Genomic DNA, 13,857 nt, shown 5'->3' on the forward strand with positions numbered 1-13,857 from the left:
TCAAGTCAGGTAGCACAGCAGCCCATTCCCCCGGTGGTGCTTAAAGTGCCCAAGGCTTCTAAGTCCAAGCACTCTCACACTGCCTCGAGAGAGCACGAACCTGTGCAGGTAGTCCCGTTGGAGACGCAGATCCATTCTTGCCGGCTTCGTTCCAGACCTTATTGGAGAAGCAATTCATTCAGCTCTTTACTACCATGGGGCTGAAACTTCTCTCCCAAATCCAGCCTGGGCATGCGGAGGTCTCCCGCGAGGTCGAGCAGCCTCCTATGCCTCAGTCGTATGGACACTCTCTGCGAGTGTCTGGTCTGGCATCTCGGCATGCATCGCAAGGAGCAGAGTCTTTGCCCATGCCTCCATTGGAGCCCGTGCACTCGATGCAAGGAGCAGAGTCTTTGCGAGTGCCTCGTGGTTCTTCCACTCAGCAGCCTATGCTTCGTTCCACTGCTTCCAGCCTTATCCATTCTCTGGGGGCCTCGGCGGGGACCCACTCTTCTCAATTATCGAGACCTGCTTGAAGGCACAGCTCGCATCATCGATCGAGGCATTCTTTGAAGCATTCATCCAGGCATGCCTCGCCTCATCGGAAGCAGCCTTTTCTTCCATACTCACCACCGCATACCTCAAACCTTCCGCTTCCGGAACTCGAAGACCCGGTGGGTTCTCTGTCTCCATCCAGATCGACTTCCTCATTGGGACATGCGGCCTCGTCGTCCTCGAGTCCCTCTCGAGGCCAGACTTTCGCAGATCAGCTGTCTTTTTCGTCATTTCTGCGCCAGATGGCAGCTGATTTGGACATTCATCTTGACACTTGCGCCAAGTTTTCCAAGGAGTATCTCAAGACCATGCATCTCCCTCAACCTCCTGCTGAATCCCTCAAGCTTCCTCTTCACAAGCTTTTGGATCAAACCTTCATCTGGAAACTCCTTATTTCATTCCAGCTGTTCCGGGCAAATTGGATTCCAGATACAAGACTGCATCACAAAGGATTTGACCACGCTCAATTGTCTCACCAATCCCTTCTGGTCGAATCTTCCTTGAAGCGTTCTCACCCCTCTGTCCCTCCAGGACGAGAGGGTAAAACCATGGACAGGTTTGGTCGTCGTATCTATCAAAACTGTATGATGACCTCCAGAGTCCTCAATTACAATTTTCATTTCATTACCTACTTTGAATTTTTTCTCTCTGTTCTGCAAAAATTTATGCCTTATCTGGATTCTCGAGCACATTTTGAATATCAAGAGGTTCTTGCATCATTATCTCAACTCCGGCTGCAGCTTCTTCAGTCCTCCTATGATGCTTTTGAGCTATCTGCTCGAGCTACTGCATGCTTGGTGGCCTTGAGGCAGCTGGCTTGGCTCCGTATCATTGATATGGATCCCAACCTCCAATATTTTATGTTTTATTTTTATAAGTTTTAGTCTTACCTTGTTTTAATTGTTTTATTGTCAATCTTTTATTTAGTTTTCAGCTTCCTTTGCCGCCGCACAGCGGCGGCGAGCCGGACACCTCCCCCATCAGGTCAGCTGATGCTTCATTTAAACAAGCCTTCTGCGGCGCACGCCGAAGGAGCGCGCAAAAGGAGCAGGTTCTGCTCCTTAGTGCGCTCCTTCGTGCGCAGCCGGAGGGCGCCACAAAATTTCAATATATCCACCCCACTTACCCCTTCACTAGATTCAGAACTCTCTACTTTATTGGATTAATATTCCTTCTATTGTTAGGTTTTCCCTTTCTTTATAACCAAATACTACTACTTACCCAATCAAAACTAATAATGCCTGATATAACAGCTGAATACAATATTCCCTCCTTTTGGGGTCATCGTCCCATAAAACTTAAACCAAATAACTCCCTATACTCCTCTCTTATAAATATTCCCGCCACATTTTTATCCAATAACATAGGAACACTCAATGCTAACATATTTAGTTTCGGTCTCATTAATGTCAGATCTATTAAAAATAAATATCACTTAATTAAAGATGAAATCGAAAATAAAAAATTACATGCCTTATTTATTACAGAAACCTGGCTTGCGGCAGGAGAAGAAGCTTACCTAGCATACTGCTGCCCCCCCAACTTTAACTATATATTTAATCATCGCCACAACCGTAAGGGCGGAGGCTTAGCCGTCATTTAAGAACATAAGAACATAAGAAGCGCCATCTCCGGATCAGACCTTCGGTCCATCAAGTCCGGCGATCCGCACACGCGGAGGCCCTGCTAGGTATACACCTGGCTTATTTTATAGCCAACCATATCTTTATATGCCTCTCTCAAGGAGATATGCATCTAGTTTGCTTTTGAAGCCTAGGACTGTCGATTCCGCAATAATCTCCCCTGGGAGAGTATTCCAGATGTCAACCACTCTCTGTGTGAAGCAGAACTTCCTGATATTAGTCCTGAGCTTGCCCCCCCTTAGCTTCATTTCATGTCCTCTTGTCCGTGTCAAATTGGACAATGTAAATAGTTTTTTCTGCTCTATTTTGTCGATTCCTTTCAGTATTTTGAAGGTTTCGATCATATCCCCACGCAGTCTCCTTTTCTCAAGGGAGAACAATCCCAGTGTTTTAAGTCGATCCTCATATTCCAGTTTCTCCATACCCTTCACTAGTTTAGTTGCTCGTTTCTGCACCCTCTCCAGCAGTTTTATATCCTTCTTTAAGTAGGGAGACCAATGTTGGACGCAGTATTCCAAGTGGGGTCTGACCATTGCCCTATAAAGCGGCATTATAACTTTCTCCGATCTACTCGAGATTCCTTTCTTTATCATGCCCAACATTCTATTTGCCTTATTTGCCGCTGCCGCGCATTGTGCCGACGGCTTCAGGGTCCTATCTATCAGTACACCCAGATCCCTTTCTTGTTCACTTTTTCCCAGAGTTGCACCTGACATTCTGTACTCGTATTCCTTATTTTTACTGCCTAAATGCATTACCTTGCATTTCTCCACGTTGAACTTCATCTGCCATTTCTCCGCCCATTTTTCTAACCGACACAAATCGCTCTGGAGTTCCTCACTGTCCTCCTGCGATCTGATTGCCCGGCAGAGTTTTGTGTCGTCTGCAAACTTGATGATCTCACTGGATGTTCCATTTTCCAGGTCATTGATATAAATATTAAAAAGGATCGGCCCAAGTACCGAGCCCTGGGGTACACCACTAGTCACTTTCTCCCAGTCGGAGAACTTCCCATTTATGCCCACTCTCTGCTTCCTGTTTTCCAGCCATTTGCCTATCCATCTTTGTATATCTCCCTCTATGCCATGGCTTTGTAGTTTCCTAAGAAGTCTTTCGTGTGGAACTTTGTCAAATGCTTTCTGGAAGTCCAAGTATATTATGTCCACCGGCTTTCCACTATCAATTTGCTTGTTCACGGTCTCAAAGAATTGGAGTAAATTCGTCAAACACGATTTCCCTTTCCTGAATCCATGTTGACTGGGTTTCATCAAGTCGTGTGTGTCCAAGTGCTGAATTTTTAAAAATAACTTTTTAAGTTTAGTAGACCAATCCCCGAAATCAGCTTCAATCGAGTATCTTCAGTTAAAATGTAACTTTGATAACCAAATTAATTTTCTTTTATTGTATGTTCCACCACCTTTAAACTCAAATAAATTTTCATTGCTTCAAGACACATTATTCGATTTCTCATCTGCTTCAATTACTCCTTTTATCCTTGGTGACTTTAATATTCATTTTGACGATCCCTCCAACCCTAATACAAAAGATCTACTGAATACTCTTACTCCTCTTAATATTCACCCACAAATAACAGTCCCCACCCATAAAGCTAATCACACCTTAGACATGATTTTAATACCATTTTCACAAAAGTCTAACTTTTCTGACCTGTCGGTCTCCCCCATCCCCTGGTCTGATCACCACTTTATAACCTTTAACTTTAATTTGCTTAAAACCATTCATGCAAATACACCACTAAAAGCCAAAACTATTACCTACAGAGAATTTAATAATTTGGAAAACAAAGACTTAACCTCTTTCCTCGACCCAGATATTCTAACTTCTTTTTCTGATTCCATTACAAGTCAAGTTTCAGCCTGGAACTCATCACTGACTTCTCTTCTTGATACAATATCACCATTGACCTCAAAAACTATTTCTATTCGTAAGACCATTAACCCGTGGTACAACGCTGAGTTACAATTGATCAAACAACAAATACGTTCACTCGAAAGAAAATGGTGACTTAATAAGACACCAGAGAATTTGCAAAAATATAGGGAAACAGTATTAATATACAAAACCAAAATTAATTTGACAAAGAAATCTTATTTTTCTAAAAAAATTGAAAGAACATAAGAAGTTGCCTCCACTGGGTCAGACCGAGGTCCATCTCGCCCAGCGGTCCGCTCCCGCGGCGGCCCATCAGGTCTGCGACCTGTGAAGTGGTTTCTGACCACTTTTATAACCTACCTCAAGTTCTATCTGTACCCCTCTATCCCTTTATCCTCCAGGAACCTATCCAAACCCTTCTTGAACCCCTGTACAGAGTTCTGGCCTATCACTTCCTCCGGAAGCGCGTTCCATGTGTCCACCACCCTCTGCGTAAAAAAGAATTTTCTAGCATTTGTTCTAAACCTGTCCCCTTTCAATTTCTCTGAGTGACCCCTAGTGCTTGTGGCTCCCCTCAGTTTGAAGAATCTGTCCTTATTTACTCTCTCTATGCCCTTAAGGATTTTGAAGGTTTCTATCATGTTCCCTCTAAGTCTCCTCTTACAAAGCTTAAGGCTCCTTTTACAAAGCTGAGCTACTGATTAGTGGCTCTCTCCCTAGAACGGGCGCAGAAGCTGTCTTCCCTAAAGGCTGGTAAGCAAACCCAGGGCTACCAAGTTGCCCAGTTCCAGGCTGGAACCTTTTTGACAAGTCATGGTTTTGAACTTCTATCCTAAAGCAAGAAACTCCTCTGTACTTTATAACATTCTAAAATCAATGGACCCTATAAACAAAATACAAACCTCTTTACACAAATCCACTTTAAAAGCACAAGAACTAGCTGACGCATTCAATCTTAAGATAAATATTATCCGCAACTCTTTCACCCAAAGTACATCTACCACTAATACCAACTCTGATCAATCAAATTACATACCGACAGCAAAATGTTCTAACTTTAAAATCCCTTCACTACAAGACATTGAATCCCTCTTCTCCCAAGTTAATATAAAAAGTTCGCGATCGGAATTAATTCCACCTTTCTATTTGAAAAAATACTTCTCACATTTCGGCCCTTTTATATTGTCCATCATTCAGAACAGTTTACTGACCTCTACAGTCCCACTCCAATGGAAGTCTGCTTCAATTACCCCTATTGTTAAAAACTATAAAATCAACATTAATGAGCAATCCAACTATCGTCCGATAGCTCACATACCATTTCTTGCAAAACTTACAGAAAAACTAATATTTAATCAGCTTTACATCCACATCAAACTGGATTTAGAAAGTTTCATAGCACCGAATACTCTTTAATAGGTTTAACCTCTAATATCCAATACTTTCTAGACCATCATAAATCTGTTATTCTCTTTTCCTTAGATATCTCAGCCGCCTTTGATACCATCGATCACGACTTACTACTAAATAGACTAGAAGAAAAAGGAATAACCGGGAAAGTCTTAGATTGGTTAAAATCTTATCTCAATAACCGAACTTCATTCGTTAGATTTAACGATGAAGATTCCACTTTCTTTACTTCAACTTTCGGAATCCCACAAGGATCTATTCTGTCTCCCTTATTATTTAACATCTTTTTATCTCCATTACTAGAAATCTGTCAAGCTATAGGTTTTATTCCATTCTCTTGTGCGGATGATATTCAATTAATTCACCCTTTAGATCCTGAAAGTGATACAGACATCTCTTCTATAAACCAAAAATTAAAACAAATACATAACTGGTTGAATTTGAATAAATTAGCTCTAAATATTAATAAGACCAAATCTATTCTTTTTAACTGGAAAAAAGATATCTCACTTATAAAACCGTTCTTGCTCAATAATATACCTATCAGCATGGAACCCTCAGTTAAAATTCTTGGGGTATTAATCGCCGATAACTTATCCTATCATGAACATGTCTCCTCTATTGTTAAAAATTGTTTTTTCAAACTACGGCAGATAAGATCTATCGCCAAATTTCTTAATTCTTCATCCTTAAAGATTTTAATCCATTCATTCATCATAGCAAAAATCGACTATTGTAATGCCCTATTTTTAAATATTACTCAAAAAGAAAAAAGGAGACTCCAAATTATCCAGAATACGGCCATAAAACTAATTTATAACGCTAAAAAATTCGATCACGTATCCCCATTGTTAATAGACGCGCATTGGTTACCAATTCATCATAGGATTCTTTATAAACTGATATTTTTAATCTTTAAAACTCTAGCATTTAGCGAGCCGCAATTCATATCTAAATCATTGATTCCATACAAACCCCAACGATCTCTGCGTTCATCCGATCAAAACTTATTAATTGTGCCTTCTTTAAAAATCATTGGAACGAGAAGAGCAGATATGTTCACTGTTGCAGGTCCACAATGGTGGAATTCCCTTCCCCAGTACATTAGAATGGAACGTGATGTTTCATCATTTAAAAATTTTTTAAAAACTTATTTGTTTAAGGATGCTTTTGACCTTTAAAACTTCTAAATTCTTCTATTCTGTTTTAATTAATATTTATGAAGTATGCCTTGCAAATTTTTACCCTACCTTTCGTTCTTCCCTTTTTTTCCTATACCCTCATTGTAACTTTACCCCCTTACCTATCTCTCATGTTAGTTATTATTAGATTTTATTGTTATTTTGTTAAAGTTTCTTTACTATATTATGTACATCGCCTAGTAATTTGAAATAGGCGATTCATCAAAAGTGAAATAAACTTGAAACTTGAAACTTGACCGGCTGGCTAATGTTCCTTACGCTGGCAATAACCTCTTTGACGAGTCTATTGAGGCAGCCACCAAGAAGCTTTTGGACCACGAGAAGTCTTTCGCATCTATTCTTCGTCCCAAGCCGAAGCCAGCTCCTCCTCGACCTGCACGCCCGCCTCATTTACCAGCGGCGTTTTCCACCTAAATAGGCTCCTGCCATTTGTCAGCCTGTCAAGAGGCCGCATCCGCAGAAACAGCAGAAACCTCAGCCTCTTGCTGTTCCTAAGGCTCCTCAGCCTTTTTGACTGTCTCCATGAAAGCATAACGTCAGTCGTTCTGCCCTTTCCCATTTTTTCCCCCTATCGGAGGTCGTCTCCATCATTTTTTCCACTGATGGATGACTATTACCACCGACCTCTGGGTCCTTTCCATCGTCAGGGAGGAATACTCTCTTCAGTCCGGAACATCCTCCAAGAGAGTATCCTTCCAATTCTGCCCAGACCGCCCTTCTTCTTCAGGAAGCTCAAGCTTTGCTTCAGCTCCGAGCCATCGAGCCAGTTCCTTTGGTTCAGCAGAACAAGGGATTTTACTCCCGGTATTTCCTTGTTCCAAAGAAGACGGGTGATCTGCGTCCCATTTTGGATCTCAGGGTGCTCAACAAATTTCTGGTCAGGGAGAAATTTTGCATGTTGACCCTGGCTTCTCTGTATCCCCTCCTCGAGCAGAATGACTGGTTATGCTCTCTGGATCTCAAGGAGGCCTACACTCACATTCCCATCCATCCGGCCTCCCGCCAATACCTCAGATTTTGAGTGGGAGATCTACATTATCAGTACAGAGTGCTCCCTTTCGGCCTGGCCTTGTCACCCAGAGTCCTCACCAACTGCCTGGTAGTAGTGGCCGCAGCGCTCAGGAACCATGGTCTTCAGGTGTTTCCCTACCTGGACGACTGGCTCATCAAGGATTCCACGTCTCAGGGAGTCGTCCTAGAGACCCAGCGGACTATCTGGTTTCTGCAGAGTCTGGGATTTGAAATCAACTTTCTGAAGTCCCATCTCCAGCCTTCTCAGACTCTTCCATTCATCGGAGCTGTTCTTGATACAATCCAACTCAGAGCGTTCCTTCCTCAACAACGTCTGGAGACTCTTCTCCATCTTTGTCAATCAGTCTCCTCTCGCCCGTCCATCTCGGCGAGACAAATGATGGTTCTTCTGGGTCACATGGCTTCCACAGTACATGTGATTCCTTTTGCCAGACTTCACCTCAGATTCCTCAATGGACCCTGACATCTCAATGGTCGCAGGTTTCCGACCCTCTGACTCGACACATCCAGGTCACTCCTGCTCTGACACAGTCGCTTCGCTGGTGGGTGCTCTCTTCCAATCTATCCAGAGGCTTACTTTTTCACACACCCCCTCATCAGAAGGTTCTCACGACCGATTCTTCGGCTTACGCTTGGGGGGAGATCATCTAGATGGTCTCCGTACTCAAGGCTATTGGACCAGTGCGGATCATCGGTGCCACATCAATCTCCTGGAATTCAGGGCGATTTTCAATGCTCTCAATGCTTTTCAGCATCTACTTCACAACTGTGTAGTCCTCATTCGCACGGACAATCAAGTCGCCATGTATTATGTCAACAAGCAGGGTGGCACGGGATCTGCCTCCCTCTGTCAAGAAGCTCTGAAAGTTTGGGACTGGGCGATTCGCCACAACACCTTCCTCAAAGCTGTCTACATTCAGGGGGACTGACAATGCCTTAACGGACAACTTGAGTCATCTTCAGCCGCACGAATGGACTCTCCATTCCACGCCCTTTCATCACATCACATCACATCACATCAGGAGACCCCCAAAGAAGAAACTACAAGTGCCTGCTCAGACAAAGGGAAAGAGCATGCTGAAATCGAAAGTAACAGAGATAGAGCACAAATGGATACAAAAAGGGATGAGAAGACTAAAAAAGCCAGGAAGGTTCCCCCAAGAGAACTCAATTGTGTGTACACAAATGTGCAAAGGGAGCTCAAATGTATGTACACGAATGCCAGAAGCTTGGGAAACAAAATGGGGGAACTGGAAGCAATAGCAAGACGAGAAGGACTGGATATCATTGGTATAACAGAAACATGGTGGAATGAAGAAAACGAATGGGACACTGTACTAAGGGGATACAAACTATACAGAAGAGATAGAATAGGGCAAAAAGGGGGAGGTATAGCGCTGTATGTCCATGAAGGAGTAGAATCTATCAGAAAAGGGAAGACAGAAGGGAAAAAAAATTGGAATCCCTCTGGATAAAGATTCCTAGACAAAATGAGGCTGAAACGAAAATTGGCCTCTATTATCGACCCCCGGGACAAAAGGAAGAAACAGACGTAGAAATGCTAGAAGAAATCACCAATGGATGTAGAGCAGGAAATGTAACGATCATGGGAGACTTCAACTTTCCCGGGATAAACTGGAACCTAGGCACCTCAAACTGCGGCAGGGAATCCAAGTTCCTGGAAATGATAGGGGACTGCTTCCTAGAACAAATGGTGGGAGAACCGACAAGAGGAACTGCCACCTTGGACTTGGTCCTAAATGGCATAACTGGAAGGACAACAGATGTAGGTCACTGCTCCGTTGGGGACAAGCGATCACAGCATGATCAATTTTAAAATTGGCATCGGGAAGGGGAAACGTACCAAGACTCAAACCACAACCTTTAACTTCAGAAAAGGGAAATACGACAGCATGAGAGTCATGGTTAAAAAACGGCTCAAGAAAAAGGCAGCCAAAATCAGAACGGTCGATCAAGCATGGTCCCTACTAAAAAATACCATCACCAAAGCGCAGAATCTCTACATTCCGCAGATATCCAAAAGAAGGAGAAATAAAAACAAAGGAGAACCAGCTTGGTTAACTAAAGAGGTGAAGGATGCAGTAAGGGATAAGAGGAACTCTTTTAAAAAATGGAAACGTGAACACACAACGGAGGCCTGGAACAGTCACAAGGTCGACCAGAAGAAGTGTCACAAGGCAGTAAGAGACGCCAAAAAAGCCTATGAGGAGAAGATAGCGCAAGAAGCCAAAAACTTCAAGCCCTTTTTTAGATACATAAAAGGGAAAAAACCAGCTAAGGAGGCAGTGGGCCCTCTCGACGACCAAGGAAGAAAAGGGTGCATCAAGGAAGACAAACAGATCGCGGATAGGCTCAACTCATTCTTTGCGTCTGTCTTTACCAAGGAGGACACTGTATCAATGCCAGAAACAGGGAGAGTATTCAAGGGAGAAAATGAGGATAGCCTCACCACAGTAAATGTGGATTTGAACATGATATATTATCAGATCGACAGATTGAGAAGTGATAAATCCCTTGGACCAGATGGAATTCACCCAAGAGTGCTAAAGGAGCTTAAGATAGAAATCGGAGAACTATTACAATCCTTAGCTAACTTGTCAATTAAAACCGGGCAAATACCAGATGACTGGAGGATAGCAAATGTCATCCCAATCTTCAAAAAGGGATCGAGAGGAGAACCGGGCAACTATAGACCTGTGAGTCTTACGTCGGTTCCTGGGAAAATGATTGAAGCACTAATAAAGGATAGCATAGAGCAACACCTGGAAAATCACGACCTGATGAGAGCTAGCCAACACGGCTTTAGGAAAGGGAAGTCATGTTTGACTAATTTACTTCAATTTTTTGAGGAGGTGAACAAACAAATTGATAGCGGTGAACCGGTGGATATAATATACTTGGACTTCCAGAAAGCGTTTGATAAGGTTCCCCACGCGAGGCTTCTGAAGAAACTACAAAGCCATGGAATAGAGGTAGATATACTAAGATGGATAGGCAAATGGTTAGAAAACAGATTGCAGAGGGTGGGCATAAATGGGAAGTTCTCGGACTGGGAAGAGGTAACGAGCGGTGTACCCCAGGGATCGGTTCTTGGGCCCATCTTGTTCAATATCTTCATAAACGACCTAGAAGATGAAACAACAAGTAATTTAATCAAGTTTGCGGACGACACAGAACTATGTCGGGTAGTTGGGACACAAAAGGACAAAGAAGAACTTCAGAGAGATTTGAACCAGCTAGAGAAATGGGCAGAAAAGTGGCAGATGAAGTTTAACATAGAAAAATGCAAAGTGATGCACCTGGGTAAGAAAAACAAGGAACATGAATATAAAATGTTAGGTATGACACTGGGCAAGACCGAACAAGAAAGGGACCTGGGGGTACTGATAGACAGGACCCTGAAGCCGTCGGCTCAATGCGCAGTGGCAGCAAAGAAAGCAAATAGGATGTTGGGCATGATAAAGAAGGGAATTACAAGTAGATCGGCGGACATCATAATGCCGCTTTACAGAGCAATGGTCAGACCACACTTGGAGTACTGTGTTCAACACTGGTCTCCCTACCTAAAGAAGGATATAACCCTACTGGAGAGGGTGCAAAGGCGAGCCACGAAGCTAGTAAAAGATATCAAGAATTTGAGCTACAAAGAACGCCTCGGAAAACTGGGATTGTTCACCCTCGAGAAGAGAAGACTGCGAGGAGACATGATAGAGACTTTTAAAATACTAAAAGGATTTGACAAAATAGAGCAAGAAACATCGTTATTCACATTGTCAAATGTGACTCGGACAAGAGGTCATGGACTGAAACTGAGGGACACCAGGCCCAGGACAAATATTAGGAAGTTCTGTTTCGCACAACGAGTGGTGGATGCTTGGAACGCTCTCCCTGAGGAGGTCGTGATGGAGACCAGCATTCTGGGATTCAAGAGCAAGTTGGATGCACACCTTCTTGCAAATCACATTGGGGGATACGAGTAAACAAGGTTTCTCAGCAGGGAACACCTGGCTTGGCCTCCGCGGGTGCGGGTCGCCGGACTGGATGGACCTAGAGTCTGATCCGGCGAAGCCATTTCTTATGTTCTTATGTTCTCTGTGGGGAACGCCTCAGTTAGATCTCTTTGCAGCCCCCCACAACTTCAAGCTGCCTCAGATCTCCAGGATTTACGCTCCTCATCACCTCGAGGCAGACACTTTTCTTCTGGATTGGACGAATCTCTTTCTATATGCGTTTCCTCCGTTTCTTCTCATTCAAAAGACGCTGGTCAAGCTGAAGTCCAACCATGCCACCATGATTCTGGTTGCTCCTCGGTGGCCCAGGCAACCCTGGTACTCCCTTCTACTTCAACTCAGCAGCAGGGAGCCATACCTTCTACCAGTTTTTCCCTTTCTGCTTACGCAGCATCAGAGATCTCTACTTCATCCCAACCTGCAGTCTCTACACCTGACAGCTTGGTTCCTCTCAACGTAACTCCTCTACAATTTTCTCAATCTGTGAGAGATATTTTGGAAGCTTCACGAAAGCCTACTACTAGACAATGCTATCACCAAAACTGGACTAGATTTTCTACTTGGTGTTTTTCTCATCATAAGGAGCCTCAACATTCCTCCTTATCTTCTGTTTTGGACTATCTGTTGCACCTTTCTCATTCTGGTTTCAAGTCTACATCGATACGAGTCCATCTTAGTGCTATTGCTGCTTTCCACCAGCCTATTGAGGGGAAACCTCTCTCTGCTCATCCTGTGGTTTCCAGATTCATGAAAGGTCTTTTCAATGTCAATCTTCCTCTCAAACCGCCTCCAATGGTTTGGGACCTCAATATTGTTCTTACTCAACTGATGAAACCTCCATTTGAACCAATGGACAAGGCTCATTTCAAGTATCTCACTTGGAAAGTGGTGTTTCTCATTGGACTTACTTCTGCTCGACGAGTCAGTGAGCTTCAAGCTTTGGTTGCGGATCAACCTTTTACAGTGTTTCACCATGACAAGGTGGTTCTTCGCACTCATCCGAAGTTCCTTCCTAAAGTGGTCTTGGAATTTCATCTCAACCAATCCATTGTTCTTCCAGTGTTTTTTCCAAAGCCTCACTCTCATCCTGTAGAATCAGCTCTTCATACTCTGGACTGTATAAACGTGCTTTGGCTTTCTACTTGGAACGCACCAAGGCACACAGAACTGCTCCTCAACTTTTTGTCTCCTTTGATCCAAACAAGTTGGGACGTCCTATCTCTAAGCGTACCATCTCCAATTGGATGGCGGCTTGTATCTCATTCCGCTATGCCCAGGCTGGATTTCCTCTTCACAGTAAAGTCACAGCCCATAAGGTTAGAGCAATGGCAGCTTCTGTAGCTTTCCTCAGATCTACACCTATTGAGGAAATTTGTAAAGCTGCCACTTGGTCCTCTGTTCATACCTTCACTTCTCATTATTGTCTGGATACTTTTTCCAGACGGGATGGACAGTTTGGCCAAACAGTATTGCAAAATTTATTCTCCTAAGTTGCCAACTCTCTTACCATCCCACTTTGTTTAGCTTGGAGGTCACCCACTTGTGAGAATATCTGCCTGCTTGTCCTGGGATAAAGCACAGTTACTTACCGTAACAGGTGTTATCCAGGGACAGCAGGCAGCTATTCTCACATCCCACCCACCTCCCCTGGGTTGGCTTCTCTGCTAGCTATCTGAACTGAGGAGATGCGCCCGATGTCGGGCGGGAAGGCACTCGTGCATGCGCGGTGCGGGCGACTCGAAACTTCGAGTTTCTTCAAGCAAGTCTGCTTGTAAGGCGTCCGCATCGGGGCTCCGTTGGATCACGTCACCCACTTGTGAGAATAGCTGCCTACTGTCCCTGGATAACACCTGTTATTGTAAGTAACTGTGCTTTTCAGTAAGCTCTAAAAATAGAGGGATACCTCTATTATAATGTAAGTGATGTTAGAACAGGAAACATGGAGAAGGAATTCTGTTTATGGGAAAATGGGTTAGTAAGCAACTGGTTGGTTTTTTTTTTAATCCCCAAAACAGAAGTTCTCACAAATTGCCATGACACTATTTCTTGATTTTGTATAAATCATGAAAATAGGCAGTTGTGTCCTATTGTTTCCTTGGCAAAACATTCTAG

At 43.5% G+C, this 13,857-nt stretch overlaps 1 protein-coding gene across 2 annotated transcripts in view; it reads left to right on the forward strand.

Annotated features, from left to right (window-relative positions):
* The window catches only part of NUP58 (nucleoporin 58), a 157,448-nt gene that overhangs the window by 93,688 nt on the left and 49,903 nt on the right, over positions 1 to 13,857 (forward strand). The gene's annotated exons all lie outside the window — the stretch shown is intronic.

Source organism: Geotrypetes seraphini, chromosome 6 (genome assembly GCF_902459505.1).
Source record: "Geotrypetes seraphini chromosome 6, aGeoSer1.1, whole genome shotgun sequence".
NCBI lineage: Eukaryota > Metazoa > Chordata > Amphibia > Gymnophiona > Dermophiidae > Geotrypetes > Geotrypetes seraphini.